Consider the following 10,687-nt stretch of genomic DNA (forward strand, 5'->3'; position numbering starts at 1 on the left):
TGACGTTTTAAAAATGTCAAGAAATATCTATAAAAATTTTGACGTTTTTAAAACGTCAAGAATGTATATATTCAACATTCTTGACATTTTTCAAACGTCAAGTAATATGTACTTTTACTTGACATTTTAAAAACGTCAAGAAATATCTTAAAAATTATTGATGTTTTAAAACGTCAAGAATTTTTATAAAAAGCCGGAGAAGAGTTATTTTTTAAATTTCTTGATGTTTTTTAGACGTCAAGTAAGATCATTTTTCTTGACATTTTAAAAACGTCAAGTATTATTAAATATATATTTATATATATATAAGAAAATATTGGGTTGAATCCTTCGAAGCCCTAGACTTGTCTCTGCCGCATTCGAAAATGCCAAGTTCTCTCTGAGGATCTCTCACTTCTGTCTGTCCGCGTTCACTATGTCGTCTCTGAAAATGCGTACTAGATCCTTCGCTTTCAGTCGTTCACCATCGACTGAGTACGAGATCCCTAAGACTTCCGCCATCCCTAATACTCTGAAATCGTCATTCGTTGTCCCTCAAAATTGTCGTCCTTCTCTCGGAAAACGTCGTCCTTCTTTCGAGTCTTCATTCCCCTTTATGTCGTCCTTCTGTATTTAGAGGTTATACTTCATTCCCCTAAAACTTCCATTCACTGGTTTCCATATTTCAAGAATTTGAAATTTTTATAGGATATTGCTAGTGGAAATTAAGTCAATTCCGTTTGCTCCCAAGCTACCTCCTAATTATGCTGTCTGGTTGGGAGAAATAAAGTCTTTGTCATATTTCAAGGTAGTGTATGTTAACCAACACTTAGTGCATTTTTGTGTTTATGAGCTTATTTTAGTTAATATGTTTATGGCATATTATACGATGAAATTGTAGTCGTTTAACACAAAATTTTGAGGTTCTTTTTCAACTAATTATGCTTTATCTAATATATTTTTCAAATCTTAAAGAAGAACTTTTGGTTTCATTGGAGTTTATCATTAGAGGCATTACAATATTGGCTGCCTCTCAGTGGGCTATAGGTTTTCCAATGGTCATTTGAGACTGGTTGATAATAGCAAAAGTTAGAGCTTGAGAAGAAGGAGCAAAGAAAGTAGTGAAGACAAAAGAAGAAAGAAAGCTGAGTGAAAAACGAAAATTGACAAGGTAGAGATGTGAGATGAAAATGATGATGAGAAGTGAAGGAGGCACGACACAATACTGGTACACAATAACAAAGCCTTGATAATTAAAAAAAGGATGGTGCCAAGAACATTTAAATACAAAAAAAGAAAAAGAAGGTTCTTGCAAGTGTATTGAGTGAATGGGAGAAAGAAAGGATAAAAAAGGTAGAAAGAGAGAAAGAGAAGTCAAGGGTAGAGATACATAGCTTTGTATATAGAAACTTTATGTTTATACTCCATTATACGTTATGGAGAATATAACATCATGATATGTTTGATTCAATTTGAATGATGCAATTATTTATTTTTCTGCAATAATTCTACTTCTAGAACCTAAATTTTGAAAGCCTACTAATTTTGCAGAATTAATTCAAGACCCCACTTTTGCTCCCCTTCCTACCTATGATTACTTTTTGCTTAAACTTTAAAACTTGTTTGAAATTTTTTGCTGAAACTTGTAAAATTTGTTTGAAGTTCGTATATCTCTCACATATTGCAAGTTTTCTTAATTATTTTATTGAATTTCCTACGACCCAACTTTTCTAGGTAAGTCGAAGTCATTAATTTCAAATAAAGACCTGAGTTTACACAAAATCTCAATCTCAAATAATTTCAAAGTCTCAAAGAAAACAAAAAATTTATATATGGGCCCTGTTTAAAATAGCCAACACTTTCAAGAAAAGTTTACTAATTCGTGAATACAGTTCAACTACAAAATTTTCTAAACAATCTCAAGTACTAAAACAAAACACGTGAAACAAAACATTAAGCAGAAGCAAATTTAAAATAACCCCTATGGCAATCACGCTTCCTTCCTGCTCCTCGCTGGTTTGTCGTCTTTATTACCTTTGCCTGAAAATTAAACATAAGGAGGGTGAGTATAAAAATACCCAGAAGAGACCCTCTACTGGTCCCGTCAGGGGAAAAATAAATTGTTAACATTCTATTGGGACACCCTGTACAGTCGCAGTCTTGTGATCCTGTAGGATGCACATTTCAGTCTAACGCCCCGAGGGACGTACATTTCAGTCTAGTGTTCTGCAGAGACACATATCAGTCTAATGCTCCCGAAGGTGCAGAATAATTGGTGATCCCGTGGGACACCTACAAGGCACACATCCCAATAAAAGCTAACAATTTTTCCCCTCAGTTCATTCTAAACATCTTAACAGTCATTCACAGATCAGTTAAACATTCTCATCACGTAAACTCCTTATTTAACCTCAAACAGTCGTCTTACTCTAATTTAGCCCAAGGTCAGTAAAAAACATTTCATTACATCAGTTAACAAGCTAAACAATCATAACCTCCTCCTCAGTCACCAAGGGCACAACCATGACGTTTCTTCCGTTCACAAGCACACAACATAACAGTAGATTATACATTCAGTCTAGACAACAATCAATCTACTAATCAAATCCACACTTTATATAAGCAACATCTACGAGATTCAGTCGTTTCCACATCATTATCTTTGTACATATACATAACCAGACAGTCACAACATATACTCAACCACAGTCCACATCAACCCATGCACATATATATATTAATTTCTCCCAGTCAAACAGAGCAAACATAGCAAACATTAAACTTTAAGTCAATATCCAAACATACATCATAACTGTCGTCCCTACTCAGTTCACATATAATATTTCGATCCATACAGTCAATACATCTTAATTAGTCAATGTATCTTAATTTTGTTATTGAGTCCAGTAGAAAATCCCTTACGTCAAAGTTAGGGAAGCTCGTTAACCAACTATCGTCCACGAAACAATCCAAATAAGGGCAACCCAAAATCAAAATTCACAAATTGGTTGTGAATTTAAGTGATCCAAAGTTACCTTTCACACCTTCAAGAATAATTGATCAAATTAGTCAATTAACCCATCCGTAACGTTTGAACACCTTGAAAACATCACAACCCATACTTAAATTGTTTTGGAAACGACTACAATTTCATAACTTCAATCTTACCAACAAAACTTCGACGGATCTCAGTAAAAATAGGGGTAGCGGCAATCGATTCTAAACAAAAATCATCGTGCAGACAGATTAGAGTGTACGCCGGTTTGTGAATCGCGGTTAGAAGAAAAACACGCTGCTGGAAGAAGAGGAAACGCGCGGCTGGAAGGAGACGTGCGCGCTGCCTCAAAATCGATCGACGATCTGACGCGGTGACCGGGCTTCACGAACGGAGAGGAAAGGAATGGGCGGCGGCTGGGCTTGGCTTCGACGGAGACAAAGGCGATTAGGACGGGGCACGGCGACGCAGATCTGGACGACAACTGCAAGGTGACGCGTACGGCTTGCTTCGCGAACAGAGATGGCGGCCGACGGTTGCAGCGGTGGCTGGGTATGGTAGAAAAGAAAGAGAAACGAAAGAAGAGAAATTTTGGGGTTGCCGGCGGTAGAAAACGAAAAGAAAAGAGGGACGGCGACTGGGTTTTCGTTTTCGGCTTGGTCTGACCGTCGACGTCGAACGAAAGAGGAAGAAAAGAGAAGAAGAATTGGGCGGTTGCTGGAGCGTGCGGCTGCTAGGGTGAACGGAGAAGAAGGAAAAGATGGAGGACGCACGGGATGAAGAAGGAAGAGAATTTTCTTTTTCTTTACTTTTGTTTAATAAAAATATAAAATAAATATATATATATATATATATATATATATATATATATATATATATATATATATATATATATATATATATATATATTTATAATTATATTAATACATTTTCAAATCTTCTTTCTACCCTTCAACATATTTTTAAAAAATAAATCTTGAACAAATCGGAATAATTCTCTTAAAATAAAACACCTTCGAGTTTGGGGCGTTACAGTGTGCGTATACGCACGCGTGCGTGTGTACATGAGTGGGTGTGTGCGCTTTTTGTGCGTTTCTTCCAATTTTAAAATAATAATTTAATTATCTTGATATTCAAGTCATTAAAATTATTTTGAGATAATGTTATTTTAATATAAAATCTATGGTTGAGATTCTCAAATTCTAAAAAATAATAATTTTGTAATTTTGAAATTCAATTTGGTTATTTTGAAATTCAAATTCAATTAGGTTATTTTGAAATTAGTAAGATTAAATAATGTTATTAAAATGTTGAATCAATTAGTTGAGTCCCGAGATTTTAAGAGAAAAGTTATGATATGAGTTGATGTATCTATTTCAAGTAAAAATTAATTGTTTGATGATATTAACAACATGTATGATGATCTTCGTGATGATTCTAATCATCACAATCTGGACAAGAATGATGACCATCAAAACAACAAACATGTGATCATCCATGAGAATCCATCTGTTCAAGAGTCACATCCTCAAGAATCTACTGTAGAAACTCAACAGTTAGTGTTTAATTCATTAGTTACTGCTTTATATTGTTTAAAATTGCTTAGATTATAAATAAACAACAATAATTTTTTTTCTTTTCTGTGTAGGGAACAAAAATGAACAACGCCTCAACATCAAGAGCAGTCAGGCAGTGATATTAGCATAGATGGCAAAGATGCACATTTGATATTAACTATAAGTAATATAGCAGAAAATATGGAAGGTCATACTCAAACAGAAAAGGGACTGCTAGAAATGATTGAAAATCTTCCGTTGGTAAGCCAACCACTTCCACTTTGTGAGATGCTACCATTAACTACTGTCAAAGGTCTTGCATTAGTTTAATTGGTATGTGTGCCCTAAAGGGATAAAAGCTCTTGGCAGTGAAAGACTTTACAGAACCATTCATCAATTTTAATTTGAAAATTCCAAAATACCAGTACATTGACAATATTTAGAATCAAAGTTCTAAATAAAGAACTAAATATGCTTTTAAATTAAAAGATACATAGAACTTACTCTTGTTGACGTATCTGAATCTATAATCCACCGAATTGGGGACACCACCCGTTGGAGACCTTCCTATCTTCGAAGATGAGATTGGTTTGTGGAAAACAATTGGAATGAAAAAAAAAATTTAGAGAGAAACTATGTAACACCCCTAATATCAAGGTATTTCTCTCAAGCTAAATTTTCAAAATTTTATTAAGATTTTAAGGAATTTGGTTGTGGTGTGGATTTAGCAGGAAGTGAAGGGGGCTTTTATGAAAAAATATACTAATACTAAAGGTTAAATAATAATAATAGAATTAATGTTATTATTAATTTAAAATATCAATTCTTTATTGATTCACGTGCAACCCCATCTCTTTCTCCTTCACTCTTCCTCTTCCCCGTGCCCACCACCACTTGCCTCCCTTAGCCATTTTATATTACTCTTGGACGTCAGCCGGCCACGCCGTCACCGATCGCTTCGTCTCCGTTGAAGTCGAAGCACCGTTCGTCGTGAGTTCGAACTCTCGGCATCGCGTCTCACCTCTGTTTTCCAGCCAAGCTGTGATTCATTCGCGCGTAGCTCCTTCGACGTTCACGTCGCCACATTCTGCTCCAGGTGACGAGGCATGTCACCGATTGACCTATCATCTCACTGACGTTGTTACTTAGTTGAAGCAGCCGTCGACCAGACCTGAGCTCGTCGCGTCTGTCGAAGTGACGTCACGCGGCTCTTCACCTTCCAGCCATGGGTTGTAAGCTGAAGTTTGTTTTTCATTTGTTGATTAGATCTGATCTATTACACGCGTCGATTCCAGTTATTCGAAGTTGTTGCCCCCATTTTACTATAATTTTTGGGATTTTTGTGGTAAGTTGTATTGGTGAGTGTGGTGGTTTTACATTGTAATTTTCCTTGGGTTGTAGTTTTGGATAATTAGTTAAATTGTTAATTGATTCTTGAAGGTAGCGTTTGAGTTCTTTGGATTCACAACTAAATTGTAGATTTGTTGGAGTTCGATTCGCCAATACTTTGGTAAGCTAGAATTTACATTGAGGAAATTAAATGAAAGAAAGTATTGTGAAAGTAATTGAGTTCCATATTCTTATTATTAGGTTTCCTTCGTTCAAGAAATTTGAGTAACATTAAAGTAAGGGGTTTCTATTACTGGACTCTTTGAAAGTTTTGAAATGTGTTGACTGTTTGGATCTCTGGACTTAGTATGGTTTACCAATATATGTAGAAGTAGATATGATGACAAATGTATATTATGTCAGACTAGTATATATATATACACATATAGAAGTAGATACGATGGATAATGTATTTGTAAACTGAGAAAGGTGTTATGTATATATATATATCTTGACTGTCTGGTGTGTTGTTACAGTATCAACTGATTTTGTGATAAATGTCCTTCAAATTGCCTCTGCTTTATATTTTTTTTATTTTGGTTTTCTTTAGTAATTGAGAATGTTTTGGGTTTCATGATTGAGCGACTTTTATGTTCTTGAACTTTCTTTTAAACTTTCAAAATTTTATTTGAAATAGAACCAAAATAAAAACTCTTTAATGTTGTTAAAAAATATATTTTTAAAATTATAAAGTCTTATGGTTAAATGACGAATCTAGTCTTGAAGTAATAACTTCAGCTTAATTCGAAAAATTAGGTCGTTACAATCTATTTTGCAGAAAAGAAAATCATTCATTTTATTTTGGTTAAGAAAAGCTGTTTTTCTTGTACATATTTATAACTCTCTTTCTTTCATTGAGTAGGAGACGGGGTAGGAGAGAATCATAGGATTCTATTAACTTAAAAAATATTAAATTAATAGAAGTTTCAAATCAACTAACTAATTAACCATTAATCAATTAGTTAATAATTAATTAAATCATATTGAATTAATATTTCATTTAAATCTTATTAAATGAATATCTCTCCCATATCTTATAGTTTTATATTAATTTGATTAAATAATATTAAACTAAACTATTAATTAATTCTTCAATTAATTAATAACAAAATTAAATATTTTATATTTAACTTAAGTTAAATTAAATATAACTTTATCTCATAATAATAATTTTAATATGAAACAAATCCACATTAAATTAATATTTGAACTCATTCAAATATTTTATCTCTCATAAATTAATTTTGAACTTTATCCAAAATTAAATTTATATAATAAAGTTTCATTAACATATAAACTTTATATTATAATGTATCACTATACATTATACTAATTATACTAATTCCCAAAGTAAAATTGAATATTTCAAATTAGAACCAATATAAATAAATCACATTATCATTTTGTATCATCCATTACTTTGTATTCAGTCATACTAATTGGATCAACCTAATACATAAAACAAATATAGAAAAATTTAAAAAAAAAAACATGCACAAATAGAGACAAATAGACATTGATAGCTATCTATCTCTATTTATCTGAAACAAGCACACATAAATTGTTATATTTCTCTATCGGATAGACAAAAATACCAGTCTATTTATATCTACCTAAGATACAAACATTAAAAAAAAAAAAACCTTACCAATAAAATTCTTGACTTTTCATGTTATTCTAAATGCAACACGTTCTCAGCCCAAGAATTTAAACAACTCTTCATTGTAAAAGTAGCTTTACTTCTTTCATAACCAACACTGCTAAGATAATCTCTAATATTTGGACAAACTAACTCCATCATTTCATGTGGTACTCAAATTCATCAACAGTGTAAGCATAAGCACAACTAAAGAAATATTTATCAAGTAGTGGATCCTTAAAATGGAGTTTCAAGTTATTTAATAGATGTTTTTGTGCACACACAATATTCAACATCAAGAAACACTCTTAAAACTCCTTTAGGGATCCTAAGATGCCTATCAGAAACAATGACCAAATTAGCTTGCTCTGAAAAACTACCTCATATCTTCTCAAAAACCATGTTCATGATACATCATTTTCAAAACCTACAATAGCAAAAGCAAGAGGGAAGATTTGATTGTTATCATCTTATGATGGGGTTGTTAATAGGATGCCACCAAACTTACACTTCAAAAATGTGCCATCAATAAAAATGATAGGTCTACAATATTTTCACCCTTCAATTGATGCACCAAAAGTCATAAAGTAAAACTTGAAGTGACTGTTATCATCCATCTCTAAAGCAGTGGATGTATCCAACACCAACAAAAAAAAAAAAAAAAAACAGATAGACTGTGATAAATGCTAACATTTGTCTATCTAGATAGACTGTGATATTTGTCTATCTAGATAGATTGTAACATTTGTTTATCCCCATCTATCTTCAAATGAATGTAAATTCGATATATGAAACTCATTATACCTGAGATAGATTCAACCAATTTATCAAAGAACCTTGGAATCAACATGTATGATCTAAATAAACACAATCCAGATCAGTGCCACTGAACACAGGCATTTCAACCTTCTTGAATTTGCTATGATCGTTCGAGTTTTCATCCCTTTCAAACTTGTTTGTTTTACCTTCTACCTTGATTTCCTTCAATGTCTTACCATCACCTTCGATGATACTCTCAATCGTTGGTCCTTTGCTCGACGATCCTTCCATTCTTTCGGAGATTGTCGAATTATCCTTCTGCTATTCCTTCGATGCATTTAGCAACCGTTCTTGTTTTTCCAACTAGATGACCAGTCTTTCGATGCTTTTTGGCAAGGATAACAAGTTTTCTTCAATTGCCAGCAACTTGTGTAACTCCACTTGTATCCCCGAGATTTCCTTATCAGAGGTCTCCAACTTCTCCTCGATCCGTTTTTGTGCTGCTCTATACGTTCTCCCAAGTAAAAACGCTCTGATACCAATTTGTTAAGATACTGTAAATATACGGCAAGTGTATTTTACTTTATTGAATTACCTCAATGAATTACCATATAGAGAATAGAAAATCACTCACATCTACTTCCTAAAGGCACACTCTAGTGAGGATCACAACAAAGAACAAGAAAAACTAAGAACAAACCGCAACCATGAAAATGACCAAAACAAACAATAAAAAGAACTTGACTTGGACCCTCTAGTTCTCCTGAGCACGAAAGACGGCAGCCTCTACTTCTTTGGAATATTTTCTCCCCTTTCTCCCTCCTCTTTCCTTCCTTTTATTTCGCTTTACTAACAAACTAATGGGAAAGATCTCCTCCAATATTCTCTCCTCCTATAATCTCTCCTATATTCTCGTGTGGGTCAATATTACCCTTTTTAATTCTTCTACTGTATTTAAATAATATTGGAGACATATACTTCCTAACAAGAACAAGATCTGAATTTATTATAATGTAACTATAAGAAAATACAAGATAAAACCAAGTATAAAGCACTTGGAACCCTCCCTCTTGAGTACTCTCACCCAAGCCTTATATCACTCCCCAGAATTCTCCCCACTTACCCTCCCTCCATTTATAATAACATGTAACCACCCTAGTTACCACATTTACATAATAACTACTAGTAACCACACTTACACAATAACTACTAGTAACTTCCTAAATATCTAATTACCCTTATACCCCAACCCTATACTAATCTAGGTATCTAACAAATTCCATAACATAATGTATTAGGGGAAGAAGGAAATCGAGGATAAAAACACTAGCTAGCCAACAAATATCTTTCATTAGTGAGCTTGAGCCATTTTACACGTAAAATGGGAAAAGTAAGCCTGAAACCCAAATTAGCCTAATGGTTGTCTTAACAACCACTACCCACCATCACGATAGAAACAACTGAAAAGGAAGAGCATGATACAATCCAACTCAAACATAAGAATTGATTTTGATGTTTAACTAAAAGTAAGCAGGCAATAGAATAAGAAACTATGCCCTTTTAGATCTAGAAGGTTCACAACAATTTCCAGCCTAAGCACAACTACGAGGCAATGGAAGAATAACGGCAAAGGCCTTGTGTGCATGGAATCGCTAACTTTGGTGCAAATGAGATGATTATCGGTATTCGAAGGCCAAAAGGACACATAGAAGAGTGTTCGTCTAAGGTTGCAAGACTAACCCTGAAAAAAGAGCAATACAAAAATTTAGAGTTTTTCGCACTTTTTCTGTGATGACTTGAGTGCTTGTACTCCCATCAGCAGTGAGAGAACCACCAAGCTCCTCAATCATCTGAATCAGAAAACAACTGCACATTAGAGCAGTCACAATTTGGAATAAATAGAACTTTTTATTGTTAGAATCTTAGAATATTTATGAAAAGTTTATGGGAATATTTTTCTTAATTCCTAAATATTTTCCTTTTTTATTCCTCTGTATATTCTATTTATTCTCCCTTGTACCTATTGTATTTTTCATCAGAAAATAATAAGAAGAAAAATATAGTGGTTTTTCTCCTGGTACACAGGTTTCCACGTAAAGTTGTGTGTTTGTTTGTCTCCCTTTCAATATGGTATCCGAGCAGGTGGTCCAAGAAGGTCTTGTGTTCAAGCCTCGCATTGTCGTTTCCTCCCCAATTAAAATCCATTTCCAGTTGTTGGGCCTTTCAAATATTTCAAGCCCACAAGTGAGGAGAGTGTTGGTGATATATAATTGAATTTCTTTCTTTTTTTAAAAAAGGATACGAGTCTCACTATTATTAATATAAAGAAAGAGACAAAGCTCAATGTACATGAGGATTATACAAAGAGAA

General features: G+C 33.6%; 1 long non-coding RNA gene across 1 annotated transcript; it reads right to left on the reverse strand.

The window, feature by feature from the left end:
• Positions 1 to 1,769: 1,769 nt before the first annotated feature.
• On the reverse strand, positions 1,770 to 3,787 carry LOC116403391. The gene is made up of 2 exons (XR_004216170.1): positions 2,902 to 3,787; positions 1,770 to 2,019 (listed from the first exon to the last, which is right to left on the reverse strand). It is a non-coding gene; the product is annotated as an uncharacterized LOC116403391 (long non-coding RNA).
• Positions 3,788 to 10,687: the final 6,900 nt, after the last annotated feature.

The sequence above is a fragment of the Cucumis sativus genome, chromosome 4, assembly GCF_000004075.3.
Source record: "Cucumis sativus cultivar 9930 chromosome 4, Cucumber_9930_V3, whole genome shotgun sequence".
NCBI classification, from domain to species: Eukaryota; Viridiplantae; Streptophyta; class Magnoliopsida; order Cucurbitales; family Cucurbitaceae; genus Cucumis; species Cucumis sativus.